Source organism: Oncorhynchus tshawytscha, linkage group LG08, assembly GCF_018296145.1.
Source record: "Oncorhynchus tshawytscha isolate Ot180627B linkage group LG08, Otsh_v2.0, whole genome shotgun sequence".
NCBI lineage: Eukaryota > Metazoa > Chordata > Actinopteri > Salmoniformes > Salmonidae > Oncorhynchus > Oncorhynchus tshawytscha.
The window spans coordinates 80,861,619-80,876,744 of NC_056436.1; the positions used below are offsets into that span (position 1 = coordinate 80,861,619).

Sequence of the window (15,126 nt, forward strand, 5' to 3'; positions counted from 1 at the left end):
GAGTGACAAGGAGAGACCGAATGACAGGGAGAGACCGAGTGACAGGGAGAGACCGAGAGAGTGAGATACCGAGTGACAGGGAGAGACCGAGTGACAAGGAGAGACCGAGAGAGTGAGACCGAGTGACAGGGAGAGACCGAGTGACAGGAGAGAGAGTGACAGGGAGAGACCGAGTGACAGGGAGAGACCGAGTGACAGGGAGAGACCGAGTGACAGGGAGAGACCGAGAGAGTGAAAGACCGATTGACAGGGAGAGACCGAGTGACAAGGAGAGACCGAGAGAGTGAGAGACCGAATGACAGGGAGAGACCGAGTGACAAGGAGAGACCGAGAGAGTGAGATACCGAGTGACAGGGAGAGACCGAGTGACAAGGAGAGACCGAGTGACAGGGAGAGACCGAGTGACAGGGAGAGACCGAGTGACAGGGAGAGACTGAGTAACAAGGAGAGACCGAGAGAGTGAGAGACCGAGTGACAGGGAGAGACCGAGAGAGTGAGAGACCTAGTGACAGGGAGAGGCCGAGAGAGTGAGAGACCGAGAGAGTGAGAGACCGAGTGACAGGGAGAGACCGAGAGAGTGAGAGACTTAGTGACAGGGAGAGGCCGAGAGAGTGAGAGACTTAGTGACAGGGAGAGGCCGAGAGAGTGAGAGACCGAGTGACAAGGAGAGACCGAGAGAGTGAGAGACTGAGTGACAGGGAGAGACAGAGAGAGTGAGAGACCGAGTGACAGGGAGAGACTGAGTGACAGGGAGAGACCGAGAGACTGAGAGACCGAGTGACAGGGAGAGACCGAGAGAGTGAGAGACCGAGTGACAGGGAGAGACCGAGAGACCGAGGACAGGGAGAGACCGAGTGACAGGGAGAGGCCGAGAGAGTGAGAGACCGAGTGACAGGGAGAGACCGAGAGAGTGAGAGACAGAGAGACCGGGAGAGTGAGAGGCCGAGACAGGGAGAGTGAGAGACCGAGTGACAGGGAGAGACCGAGAGAGTGAGAGACCGAGTGACAGGGAGAGACCGAGTGACAAGGAGAGACTGAGAGACTGAGAGACCGAGTGACAGGGAGAGACCGAGTGACAAGGAGAGACCGAGATCCTGAGAGACCGAGTGACAAGGAGATGCCTGAGAGAGTGAGAGACCGAGAGAGTGAGAGACCGAGTGACAGGGAGAGACCGAGTGACAGGGAGAGGCTGAGAGAGTGAGAGGCCGAGTGACAGGGAGAGGCCGAGAGAGTGAGAGGCCGAGAGAGTGAGAGACCGAGTGACAGGGAGAGACTGAGAGAGTGAGACAGGGAGGCCGAGAGAGTGAGAGACCGAGTGACAGGGAGAGACCGAGAGAGTGAGAGACCTAGTGACAGGGAGAGGCCGAGAGAGTGAGAGACCGAGAGACAGGGAGAGGCCGAGAGAGTGAGAGACCGAGTGACAGGGAGAGACCGAGAGAGTGAGAGACCGAGAGACCGGGAGAGTGAGAGACCGAGAGAGTGAGAGACCGAGTGACAGGGAGAGACCGAGAGACTGAGTGACAGGGAGAGACCGAGAGAGTGAGAGACTGAGTGACAGGGAGAGACCGAGTGACAAGGAGAGACCGAGAGAGTGAGAGACCGAATGACAGGGAGAGACCGAGAGACCGAGTGACAGGGAGAGACCGAGTGAGTGAGAGACCGAGTGACAGGGAGAGACCGAGAGACCGAGTGACAGGGAGAGACCAAGAGAGTGAGAGACCGAGTGACAGGGAGAGACCGAGAGACCGAGTGACAGGGAGAGAACGAGAGACTGAGAGAGACCGAGAGACAGAGAGAGGAGAGACCGAGTGACAGGGAGAGACCGAGAGAGTGAGAGACCGAGAGAGTGAGAGACTGAGTGACAGGGAGAGCCGAGAGAGTGAGAGACCGAGTGACAATGAGAGACCGAGAGAGTGAGAGACTGAGTGACAGGGAGAGACAGAGAGAGTGAGAGACCGAGTGACAGGGAGAGACCGAGAGACTGAGAGACCGAGTGACAAGGAGAGACCGAGAGAGTGAGAGACCGAGAGAGTGAGAGACTGAGTAACAGGGAGAGACCGAGAGAGTGAGAGACCGAGAGAGTGAGAGACCGAGTGACAGGGAGAGACCGAGAGAGTGAGAGACCGAGTGACAATGAGAGACCGAGAGAGTGAGAGACTGAGTGACAGGGAGAGACAGAGAGAGTGAGACACCGAGTGACAGGGAGAGGCCGAGAGAGTGAGAGACCGAGTGACAGGGAGAGGCCGAGAGAGTGAGAGACCGAGAGACAGGGAGAGGCCGAGAGAGTGAGAGACCGAGTGACGGGGAGAGACCGAGAGAGTGAGAGACCGAGAGACCGGGAGAGTGAGAGGCCGAGAGAGTGAGAGACCGAGTGACGGGGAGAGACCGAGAGACTGAGTGACAGGGAGAGACCGAGAGAGTGAGAGACTGAGTGACAGGGAGAGACCGAGTGACAAGGGAGAGACCGAGAGAGTGAGAGACCGAATGACAGGGAGAGACCGAGAGAGTGAGAGACCGAGTGACAGGGAGAGACCGAGAGAGTGAAAGACCGATTGACAGGGAGAGACCGAGTGACAAGGAGGGAGAGACCGAGAGAGTGAGAGACCGAATGACAGGGAGAGACCGAGTGACAAGGAGAGGCCGAGAGAGTGAGAGACCGAGTGACAGGGAGAGACCGAGTGACAGGGAGAGACCGAGTGACAGGGAGAGACCGAGTGACAGGGAGAGACCGAGAGAGTGAGAGACCGAGTGACAGGGAGACCGAGAGAGTGAGAGGCCGAGAGAGTGAGACACCGAGTGACAGGGAGAGACCGAGAGAGTGAGACACTGACAGAGAGAGTGACAGGGAGAGGCCGAGAGAGTGAGAGACCGAGTGACAGGGAGAGGCCGAGAGAGTGAGAGACCGAGTGACAAGGAGAGACCGAGAGAGTGAGAGACTGAGTGACAGGGAGAGACAGAGAGAGACCGAGTGACAGGGAGAGACCGAGAGACTGAGAGACCGAGTGACAAGGAGAGACCGAGAGAGTGAGAGACCGAGAGAGTGAGAGACTGAGTAACAGGGAGAGACCGAGAGACTGAGAGACCGAGTGACAAGGGAGAGACCGAGAGAGTGAGAGACCGAGTGACAGGGAGAGACCGAGAGAGTGAGAGACCGAGAGAGGAGAGACCTAGTGACAGGGAGAGGCCGAGACAGTGAGAGACCGAGTGACAAGGAGAGACCGAGAGAGTGAGAGACTGAGTGACAGGGAGAGACAGAGAGAGTGAGAGACCGAGTGACAAGGAGAGACCGAGAGAGTGAGAGACCGAGAGAGTGAGAGACTGAGTAACAGGGAGAGACCGAGAGACTGAGTGACAGGGAGAGACCGAGAGAGTGAGAGACCGAGTGACAGGGAGAGACCGAGAGACCGAGTGACAGGGAGAGACCGAGAGACCGAGAGACAGGGAGAGACCGAGAGAGTGAGAGACCGAGTGACAGGGAGAGGAGAGACCGAGAGACCGAGTGACAGGGAGAGACCGAGAGACCGAGTGACAGGGAGAGACCGAGAGAGTGAGAGACCGAGTGACAGGGAGAGACCGAGAGACCGAGTGACAGGGAGAGACCGAGAGACTGAGAGAGACCGAGTGACAGGGAGAGACTGAGAGACCGAGAGACAGAGAGAGTGAGAGACCGAGTGACAGTGAGAGACTGAGTGACAGGGAGAGACCGAGAGACTGAGAGACCAAGTGACAAGGAGAGACCGAGAGAGTGAGAGACCGAGAGAGTGAGAGACTGAGTAACAGGGAGAGACCGAGAGACTGAGAAACTGAGAGACCGAGTGACAAGGAGAGACCGAGTGACAGGGAGAGACCGAGAGAGTGAGAGACAGAGTGACAGGGAGAGACCGAGAGACCGAGTGACAGGGAGAGACCGAGAGAGTGAGAGACCGAGTGACAGGGAGAGACCGAGAGACCGAGTGACAGGGAGAGACCGAGAGAGTGAGAGACCGAGTGACAGGGAGAGACCGAGAGACCGAGTGACAGGGAGAGAACGAGAGACTGAGAGAGACCGAGAGACAGAGAGAGTGAGAGACCGAGTGACAGGGAGAGACCGAGAGAGTGAGAGACCGAGAGAGTGAGAGACCGAGTGACAGGGAGAGACCGAGAGAGTGAGAGACCGAGTGACAAGGAGAGACCGAGAGAGTGAGAGACTGAGTGACAGGGAGAGACAGAGAGAGTGAGAGACCGAGTGACAGGGAGAGACCGAGAGACTGAGAGACCGAGTGACAAGGAGAGACCGAGAGAGTGAGAGACCGAGAGAGTGAGAGACTGAGTAACAGGGAGAGACCGAGAGACTGAGAGACCGAGTGACAAGGAGAGACCGAGAGAGTGAGAGACCGAGTGACAGGGAGAGACCGAGAGAGTGAGAGACCGAGTGACAGGGAGAGACCGAGAGACCGAGTGACAGGGAGAGACCGAGAGAGTGAGAGACCGAGTGACAGGGAGAGACCGAGAGACCGAGTGACAGGGAGAGACCGAGAGACTGAGAGAGACCGAGTGACAGGGAGAGACTGAGAGACCGAGAGACAGAGAGAGTGAGAGACCGAGTGACAGGGAGAGACTGAGTGACAGGGAGAGACCGAGAGACTGAGAGACCAAGTGACAAGGAGAGACCGAGAGAGTGAGAGACCGAGAGAGTGAGAGACTGAGTAACAGGGAGAGACCGAGAGACTGAGAAACTGAGAGACCGAGTGACAAGGAGAGACCGAGAGAGTGAGAGACCGAGTGACGGGGAGAGACCGAGAGAGTGAGAGACCGAGTGACAGGGAGAGACCGAGAGAGTGAGAGACCGAGTGACAGGGAGAGACCGAGAGAGTGAGAGACCGAGTGACAAGGAGAGACCGAGAGAGTGAGAGACTGAGTGACAGGGAGAGACAGAGAGAGTGAGAGACCGAGTGACAGGGAGAGACCGAGAGACTGAGAGACCGAGTGACAAGGAGAGGCCGAGAGAGTGAGAGACCGAGAGAGTGAGAGACTGAGTAACAGGGAGAGACCGAGAGACTGAGAGACCGAGTGGCAGGGAGAGACCGAGAGAGTGAGAGACCGAGAGAGTGAGAGACCTAGTGACAGGGAGAGGCCGAGAGACCGAGTGACAGGGAGAGACCGAGAGACCGAGTGACAGAGGAGAGACCGAGAGAGTGAGAGACCGAGTGACAGGGAGAGACCGAGAGACCGAGTGACAGGGAGAGACCGAGAGACCGAGTGACAGGGAGAGACCGAGAGAGTGAGAGACCGAGTGACAGGGAAAGACCGAGAGACTGAGAGAGACCGAGTGACAGGGAGAGACTGAGAGACCGAGAGACAGAGAGAGTGAGAGACCGAGTGACAGTGAGAGACTGAATGACAGGGAGAGACCGAGAGACTGAGAGACCAAGTGACAAGGAGAGACCGAGAGAGTGAGAGACCGAGAGAGTGAGAGACTGAGTAACAGGGAGAGACCGAGAGACTGAGAAACTGAGAGACCGAGTGACAAGGAGAGACCGAGAGAGTGAGAGACCGAGAGAGTGAGAGACTGAGTAACAGGGAGAGACCGAGAGACTGAGAAACTGAGAGACCGAGTGACAAGGGAGAGACCGAGTGACAGGGAGAGGAGAGAGAGTGAGAGACCGAGTGACAGGGAGAGACCGAGAGACCGAGTGACAGGGAGAGACCGAGTGAGTGAGAGACCGAGTGACAGGGAGAGACCGAGAGACGAGACAGGGAGAGACCAAGAGAGTGAGAGACCGAGTGACAGGGAGAGACCGAGAGAGTGAGTGACAGGGAGAGAACGAGAGACCGAGAGACAGAGAGAGTGAGAGACCGAGTGACAGGGAGAGACCGAGAGAGTGAGAGACCGAGAGAGTGAGAGACCGAGTGACAGGGAGAGACCGAGAGAGTGAGAGACCGAGTGACAAGGAGAGACCGAGAGAGTGAGAGACTGGAGTGACAGGGAGAGACAGAGAGAGTGAGAGACCGAGTGACAGGGAGAGACCGAGAGACTGAGAGACCGAGTGACAAGGAGAGACCGAGAGAGTGAGAGACCGAGAGAGTGAGAGACTGAGTAACAGGAGAGACCGAGAGACTGAGAGACCGAGTGACAAGGGAGAGAGACCGAGAGAGTGAGAGACCGAGTGACAGGGAGAGACCGAGAGAGTGAGAGACCGAGTGACAGGGAGAGACCGAGAGACCGAGTGACAGGGAGAGACCGAGAGAGTGAGAGACCGAGTGACAGGGAGAGACCGAGAGACCGAGTGACAGGGAGAGACCGAGAGACTGAGAGAGACCGAGTGACAGGGAGAGACTGAGAGACCGAGAGACAGAGAGATTGAGAGACCGAGTGACAGGAGAGACTGAATGACAGGGAGAGACCGAGAGACTGAGAGACCAAGTGACAAGGAGAGACCGAGAGAGTGAGAGACCGAGAGAGTGAGAGACTGAGTAACAGGGAGAGACCGAGAGACTGAGAAACTGAGAGACCGAGTGACAAGGAGAGACCGAGAGAGTGAGAGAGAGACCGAGTGACAGGGAGAGACCGAGAGAGTGAGAGACCGAGTGACAGGGAGAAACCGAGAGACCGAGTGACAGGGAGAGACCGAGTGAGTGAGAGACCGAGTGACAGGGAGAGACCGAGAGACCGAGTGACAGGGAGAGACCGAGAGAGTGAGAGACCGAGTGACAGGGAGAGACCGAGAGACCGAGTGACAGGGAGAGACCGAGAGACTGAGAGACCGAGAGAGTGAGAGACTGAGTAACAGGGGAGAGACCGAGAGACTGAGAAACTGAGAGACCGAGTGACAAGGAGAGACCGAGTGACAGGGAGAGACCGAGAGAGTGAGAGACCGAGTGACAGGGAGAGACCGAGAGACCGAGTGACAGGGAGAGACCGAGAGAGTGAGAGACCGAGTGACAGGGAGAGACCGAGAGAGTGAGAGGCCGAGTGACAGGGAGAGACCGAGAGACCGAGTGACAGGGAGAGGCCTAGAGAGTGAGAGACCGAGAGAGTGAGAGACCGAGTGAGAGACCTAGTGACAGGGAGAGACTGAGAGAGTGAGAGACCGAGTGACAGGGAGAGGCCGAGAGAGTGAGAGGCCGAGAGAGTGAGAGACCGAGTGACAGGGAGAGGCCGAGAGAGTGAGAGACCGAGTGAGGGAGAGACCGAGAGACCGAGTGACAGGGAGAGACTGAGAGACCGAGAGACCGAGAGAGAGGAGAGACCGAGTGACAGGGAGAGACCGAGTGACAGGGAGAGACCGAGTGACAGGGAGAGACCGAGTGACAGGGAGAGACCGAGTGACAAGGAGAGACCGAGAGAGTGAGAGACCGAGTGACAGGGAGAGACCGAGTGACAGGGAGAGACCGAGAGAGTGAGAGACCGAGTGACAGGGAGAGACCGAGAGAGTGAGAGACCGAGTGACAGGGAGAGACCGAGAGACCGAGTGACAGGGAGAGACCGAGAGAGTGAGAGACCGAGTGACAGGGAGAGACCGAGAGACCGAGTGACAGGGAGAGACCGAGAGAGTGAGAGAGACCGAGTGACAGGGAGAGACTGAGAGACCGAGTGAAAGAGAGAGACAGAGAGAGTGAGAGACGGAGAGACAGGGAGACAGGGAGAGACCGAGAGAGTGAGAGATCGAGTGACAGAGAGAGACTGAGAGACTGAGTTACATGGAGAGACCGAGAGACTGAGAGACAGGGAGAGACCGAGAGACTGAGAGACCGAGTGACAAAGAGAGACCGAGAGAGTGAGAGACCGAGAGAGTGAGAGACCGAGAGACCGGGAGAGTGAGAGGCCGAGAGAGTGAGAGACCGAGTGACGGGGAGAGACCGAGAGACTGAGTGACAGGGAGAGACCGAGAGAGTGAGAGACCGAGTGACAGGGAGAGACCGAGTGACAAGGAGAGGCCTAGAGAGTGAGAGACCGAGAGAGTGAGAGACCTAGTGACAGGGAGAGACCGAGAGAGTGAGAGACCTAGTGACAGGGAGAGGCCGAGAGAGTGAGAGGCCGAGTGACAGGGAGAGGCCGAGAGAGTGAGAGACCGAGTGACGGGGAGAGACCGAGAGAGTGAGAGACCGAGAGAGTGAGAGGCCGAGAGAGTGAGAGACCGAGTGACAGGGAGAGACCGAGAGAGTGAGAGACCGAGTGACAGGGAGAGACCGAGTGACAAGGAGAGACCGAGATACTGAGAGACCGAGTGACAGGGAGAGACCGAGTGACAAGGAGAGACCGAGATACTGAGAGACCGAGTGACAAGGAGAGGCCTAGAGTGAGTGAGAGACCGAGAGAGAGAGAGACCGAGTGAGAGACCGAGTGACAGGGAGAGACCGAGAGAGTGAGAGGCCGAGTGACAGGGAGAGGCCGAGAGAGTGAGAGGCCGAGAGAGTGAGAGACCGAGTGACAGGGAGAGGCCGAGAGAGTGAGAGACCGAGTGACAGGGAGAGGCCGAGAGAGTGAGAGGCCGAGAGAGTGAGAGACCGAGTGACAGGGAGAGACCGAGAGAGTGAGAGACCTAGTGACAGGGAGAGGCCGAGAGAGTGAGAGACCGAGTGACAGGGAGAGGCCGAGAGAGTGAGAGACTTAGGACAGGGAGAGACCGAGAGAGTGAGAGACCGAGAGACCGGGAGAGGAGAGGCCGAGAGAGTGAGAGACCGAGTGACGGGGAGAGACCGAGAGACTGAGTGACAGGGAGAGACCGAGAGAGTGAGAGACCGAGTGACAGGGAGAGACCGAGTGACAAGGAGAGACCGAGAGACTGAGAGACCGGAGAGTGACAAGGAGAGGCCTAGAGAGTGAGAGACCGAGAGAGTGAGAGACCGAGTGACAGGGAGAGACCGAGAGAGTGAGAGACCTAGTGACAGGGAGAGGCCGAGACAGGGAGAGACCGAGTGACAGGGAGAGACCGAGTGACAGGGAGAGACCGAGTGACAGGGAGAGACCGAGTGACAGGGAGAGACCGAGAGAGTGAGAGACCGAGTGACAGGGAGAGACCGAGAGAGTGAGAGACCTAGTGACAGGGAGAGGTCGAGAGAGTGAGAGGCCGAGAGAGTGAGACACCGAGTGACAGGGAGAGGCCGAGAGAGTGAGAGACCGAGTGACAGGGAGAGACCGAGAGAGTGAGAGACCTAGTGACAGGGAGAGGTCGAGAGAGTGAGAGGCCGAGAGAGTGAGACACCGAGTGACAGGGAGAGGCCGAGAGAGTGAGACACCGAGTGACAGGGAGAGGCCGAGAGAGTGAGAGACCGAGAGAGTGAGAGACCTAGTGACAGGGAGAGGCCGAGAGAGTGAGAGACCGAGTGACAAGGAGAGACCGAGAGAGTGAGAGACTGAGTGACAGGGAGAGACAGAGAGAGTGAGAGACCGAGTGACAGGGAGAGACCGAGAGACTGAGAGACCGAGTGACAGGGAGAGACCGAGAGAGTGAGAGACCGAGAGAGAGTGAGAGACTGAGTAACAGGGAGAGACCGAGAGACTGAGAGACCGAGTGACAAGGAGAGACCGAGAGAGTGAGAGACCGAGTGACAGGGAGAGACCGAGAGAGTGAGAGACCGAGAGAGTGAGAGACCGAGTGACAGGGAGAGACCGAGAGAGTGAGAGACCGAGTGACAGGGAGAGACCGAGAGAGTGAGAGACCGAGTGACAGAGAGAGACCGAGAGACCGAGTGACAGGGAGAGACCGAGTGAGTGAGAGACCGAGTGACAGGGAGAGACCGAGAGACCGAGTGACAGGGAGAGACCGAGAGAGTGAGAGACCGAGTGACAGGGAGAGACCGAGAGACCGAGTGACAGGGAGAGACCGAGAGACTGAGAGAGACCGAGTGACAGGGAGAGACTGAGAGACCGAGAGACAGAGAGAGTGAGAGACCGAGTGACAGGGAGAGACTGAATGACAGGGAGAGACCGAGAGACTGAGAGACCAAGTGACAAGGAGAGACCGAGAGAGTGAGAGACCGAGAGAGTGAGAGACTGAGTAACAGGGAGAGACTTAGAGACTGAGAAACTGAGAGACCGAGTGACAAGGAGAGACCGAGAGAGTGAGAGACCGAGTGACAGGGAGAGACCGAGAGAGTGAGAGACCGAGTGACAGGGAGAGACCGAGAGACTGAGAGACCAAGTGACAAGGAGAGACCGAGAGAGTGAGAGACCGAGAGAGTGAGAGACTGAGTAACAGGGAGAGACCGGGAGACTGAGAAACTGAGAGACCGAGTGACAAGGAGAGACCGAGAGAGTGAGAGACCGAGTGACGGGGAGAGACCGAGAGAGTGAGAGACCGAGAGGCCGATAGAGTGAGAGGCCGAGAGAGTGAGAGGCCGAGTGACGGGGAGAGACCGAGAGACTGAGTGACAGGGAGAGACCGAGAGAGTGAGAGACCGAGTGACAGGTAGAGACCGAGAGAGTGAAAGACCGATTGACAGGGAGAGACCGAGTGACAAGGAGAGACCGAGAGAGTGAGAGACCGAATGACAGGGAGAGACCGAGTGACAAGGAGAGACCGAGAGAGTGAGATACCGAGTGACAGGGAGAGACCGAGTGACAGGGAGAGACCGAGTGACAGGGAGAGACCGAGTGACAGGGAGAGAGAGACCGAGTGACAAGGAGAGACCGAGAGAGTGAGAGACCGAGTGACAGGGAGAGACCGAGAGAGTGAGAGACCTAGTGACAGGGAGAGACCGAGAGAGTGAGAGACTGAGTAACAGGGAGAGACCGAGAGACTGAGAGACCGAGTGACAAGGAGAGACCGAGAGAGTGAGAGACCGAGTGACAGGGAGAGACCGAGAGAGTGAGAGACCGAGTGACAGGGAGAGACCGAGAGACCGAGTGACAGAGGAGAGACCGAGTGACAGGGAGAGACCGAGTGAGTGAGAGACCGAGTGACAGGGAGAGACCGAGAGACCGAGAGAGTGACAGGGAGAGACCGAGAGAGTGAGAGAGACCGAGTGACAGGGAGAGACTGAGAGACCGAGTGAAAGAGAGAGACAGAGAGAGTGAGAGACGGAGTGACAGGGAGAGACCGAGAGACCGAGTGACAGGGAGAGACAGAGAGACCGAGAGACTGAGAGAGACCGAGTGACAGGGAGAGATGAGGGACTGATAGACCGAGTGACAGGGAGAGACCGAGAGACTGAGAGAGACCGAGTGACAGGGAGAGACTGAGAGACCGAGTGACAGGGAGAGACCGAGAGACAGAGAGACTGAGTAACAGGGAGAGACCGAGAGAGTGAGAGATCGAGTGACAGGGAGAGACTGAGAGACTGAGTTACATGGAGAGACCGAGAGACTGAGAGACCGAGAGACTGAGAGACCGAGTGACAAAGAGAGACCGAGAGAGTGAGAGACCGAGTGACAGGGAGAGACCGAGAGAGTGAGAGACCGAGAGACCGGGAGAGTGAGAGGCCGAGAGAGTGAGAGACCGAGTGACGGGGAGAGACCGAGAGACTGAGTGACAGGGAGAGACCGAGAGAGTGAGAGACCGAGTGACAGGGAGAGACCGAGTGACAAGGAGAGACCGAGAGACTGAGAGACCGAGTGACAAGGAGAGGCCTAGAGAGTGAGAGACCGAGAGAGTGAGAGACAGAGTGAGAGACCTAGTGACAGGGAGAGACCGAGAGAGTGAGAGGCCGAGTGACAGGGAGAGGCCGAGAGAGTGAGAGACCGAGTGACGGGGAGAGACCGAGAGAGTGAGAGACCGAGAGACCGGGAGAGTGAGAGGCCGAGAGAGTGAGAGACCGAGTGACAGGGAGAGACCGAGAGAGTGAGAGACCGAGTGACAGGGAGAGACCGAGTGACAAGGAGAGACCGAGATACTGAGAGACCGAGTGACAGGGAGAGACCGAGTGACAAGGAGAGACCGAGATACTGAGAGACCGAGTGACAAGGATAGGCCTAGAGAGTGAGAGACCGAGAGAGTGAGAGACCGAGTGAGAGACCTAGTGACAGGGAGAGACCGAGAGAGTGAGAGGCCGAGTGACAGGGAGAGGCCGAGAGAGTGAGAGGCCGAGAGAGTGAGAGACCGAGTGACAGGGAGAGGCCGAGAGAGTGAGAGAGTGACAGGGAGAGGACAGGGAGAGGCCGAGAGAGTGAGAGACCGAGTGACAGGGAGAGACCGAGAGAGTGAGAGACCTAGTGACAGGGAGAGGCCGAGAGAGTGAGAGACCGAGTGACAGGGAGAGGCCGAGAGAGTGAGAGACTTAGTGACGGGGAGAGACCGAGAGAGTGAGAGACCGAGAGACCGGGAGAGTGAGAGGCCGAGAGAGTGAGAGACCGAGTGACGGGGAGAGACCGAGAGACTGAGTGACAGGGAGAGACCGAGAGAGTGAGAGACCGAGTGACAGGGAGAGACTGAGTGACAAGGAGAGACCGAGAGACTGAGAGACCGTGTGACAAGGAGAGGCCTAGAGAGTGAGAGACCGAGAGAGTGAGAGACCGAGTGAGAGACCTAGTGACAGGGAGAGACCGAGAGAGTGAGAGACCTAGTGACAGGGAGAGGCCGAGAGAGTGAGAGGCCGAGTGACAGGGAGAGGCCGAGATAGTGAGAGGCCGAGAGAGTGAGAGACCGAGTGACAGGGAGAGACCGAGAGAGTGAGAGACCTAGTGACAGGGAGAGGCCGAGAGAGTGAGAGACCGAGTGACAGGGAGAGGCCGAGAGAGTGAGAGACCGAGAGAGTGAGAGACCTAGTGACAGGGAGAGGCCGAGAGAGTGAGAGACCGAGTGACAGGGAGAGACCGAGAGAGAAAGAAATTGAGAGAACATACATTGAGAATCCACTCACTCCTAATCTCCCTGTGAAAATGAAACTGTTGATCACAAACAGAGAGGAAATCCTCCTTCCTTCCTCCCTCAACCTTCTCCCTCCTCCTCTCCCGCTCCCTCCTCCTCTCCCTCTCCCTCTCCCTCTCCCTCTCCCTCCTCCTCCTCTCCCTCTCCTCTCCCTCCTCCCGCTCCCTCCTCCCGCTCCCTCCTCCCTCCTCCTCCCCTCTCCCTCCTCCTCCTCCTCTCCCTCCTCCCTCCCTCCCTCCCTCCTCCCTCTCCTCCCTCCCTCCTCCCTCTCCCTCCTCCTCTCTCCTCCTCTCCTCCCTCCCTCCTCCCTCTCCCTCCCTCCCCCTCCTCCCTCCTCTCCCCTCCCTTCTCCTCTCCCTCCTCCCTCCTCCTTCTCCCTCCTTTCCCCTCCCTTCTCCTTCTCCCTCCTCCCTCATTCCTTCTCCCTCCTCTCCCCTCCCTCCTCCTTCCTCCCTCCTCCTCTCCCTCCTCCCGCTCCCTCCTCCTTCTCCCTCTCTCAGCCACTTTACCTGCCATCCCTTGGATCACCACTGTGGTCATCTCTGATCTGTGACGCAGCTGTTTTAAATAAGCATGTATTCTCTCACTCCTAGGCTGTCATGCTGCACTTGTTGGCTCTCTTGGCTCTATAGGCTCTCTAGGCTCTCTAGGCAGTTAGGCAGGCAGGCAGGCAGAAAAGCCCCCGTTGAGACAGGCAGTCAGTCGTGACGGATGTTGAGACAAGCAGGAGGCAGAGTGGAGCAGAGTGATGCTGCTACACAGGCAGAGCAGGTGAGCAGGGAAGCAGAGGAGAGGAAAGGAGATATGAGGAGAGGAAAGAGGAGAGGAAAGAATAGAGGAAAGAGAGGAAAGAGGAGAGAGAGGAAAGAGGAGAGGAGAGAGAGGAAAGAGGAGATATGAGGAAAGAGGAGAGGAAAGGAGATATGAGGAAAGAGGAGAGGAAAGAGGAGAGGAAAGAAGAGAGGAAAGAAGAGAGAGGAAAGAGGAGAGGAGGAAGAGGAAAGAGGAGAGAGAGGAAAGAGGAGAGGAAAGAGGAGAGGAGAAGAGGAAAGAGGAGAGGAAAGAGGAGAGGAGATATGAGGAAAGATGAGGAAAGAGGAGAGCGAGGAAAGAGGAGAGGAAAGAGGAGAGGAGATATGAGGAAAGAGGAGAGAGAGGAAAGAGGAGAGGAAAGAGGAGAGGAAAGATGAGGAGAGGAAAGAAGATGAGGAGAGGAAAGAAGAGGAGGTAGGAGGAAAGAAGAGGAGGTAGGAGGAAAGAGGAGAGGAAAGAGGAGAGGAAACCTGAGGAAAGAGGAGAGGAGAGAGGAGAGGAAAGAAGAGGAGGTAGGAGGAAAGAGAGTGTTAGATAGAAGAAAGGAAGGTTAAATATAGAACAGAAGAGTGGCATATAGGAAAGGAGGAAAGAGAAGATGGCCCTTGGTAGAAGTAGTGCACTTTATAGGGATCAGGGAGCAATTTGAGCCAGACTCAGTAGGGAGAGCAGGATTTGCTCTATTCGCCTCACTACACTGCAGTGCAGAAGGCCTGACATTTAAGTATTAATCAAGGAGGAGAGATTTGAGAGGAATCAAAGTACTGCCCCAGCACTGAGCCAGTATTAACCACATTAAAGACTTTATTACATAATACCAATGTATAGGGTCCTGAGAGGGTAGGTATCACAACGTTGATCATATCTAACCGCACGGTACTCTCACTATACACGACATAGACAGATAGGAACAGAAAGGACTAACCTCAGTGAACTGGAAAGGGAAAATGACAACTTTGTCTCCCAGCTTTCCTTCAATCCAGTTTTCATTCGCTCCTCTGATGACCGTGAGGACGTCTCCCTGGAATTCAGGACAAGAGTGAAGAAACAGAGAGAGCGATAGAGAGAAGGAGAGAGAGAAGGAGAGAGAGAGAGAGAGAGAGAGAGAGAGAGAGAGAGAGAAGGAGAGAGAGAGAGAGAAGGAGAGAGCCAGAGAATGAGAGAGAGTAAGAGTGAGTAAGAAGGAGAGAGAGTAAGAGTGTGTAAGAAGGAGAGAGAGTAAGAGTGTGTAAGAAGGAGAGAGAGAGAGTAAGAAGCACCACGTGTTTAGAACAGAACAGGGAGAGTGCTATGATTGCAGAAGGAACCACTCAGAGGAGCTCCCCACTCCCACCCTCTTCCCTCTACCTCCCTCCCTTCAGCACATTCTGGCATCCACTCTGTCTGTAGGCCTCTTCTCTCTCACTCTCTCTCTCTCTCTCTCTCTCTCAATTCAATTCAATTCAATTCAAGGGCTTTATTGGCATGGGAAACATGTGTTAACATTGACAAAGCAAGTGAGGTAGACAACATACAAAGTGAATAT

General features: G+C 56.6%; 1 protein-coding gene across 1 annotated transcript in view; it reads right to left on the reverse strand.

The window, feature by feature from the left end:
- Positions 1-14,719, reverse strand: part of LOC112264328 (E3 ubiquitin-protein ligase SH3RF3) — a 44,903-nt gene extending 30,184 nt beyond the window's left edge. The window contains exon 1 of the mRNA XM_042326048.1: positions 14,527-14,719. The gene's annotated coding sequence lies outside the window, so the exon portion shown is untranslated. The remainder of the gene's footprint in view (positions 1-14,526) is intronic.
- Positions 14,720-15,126: the final 407 nt, after the last annotated feature.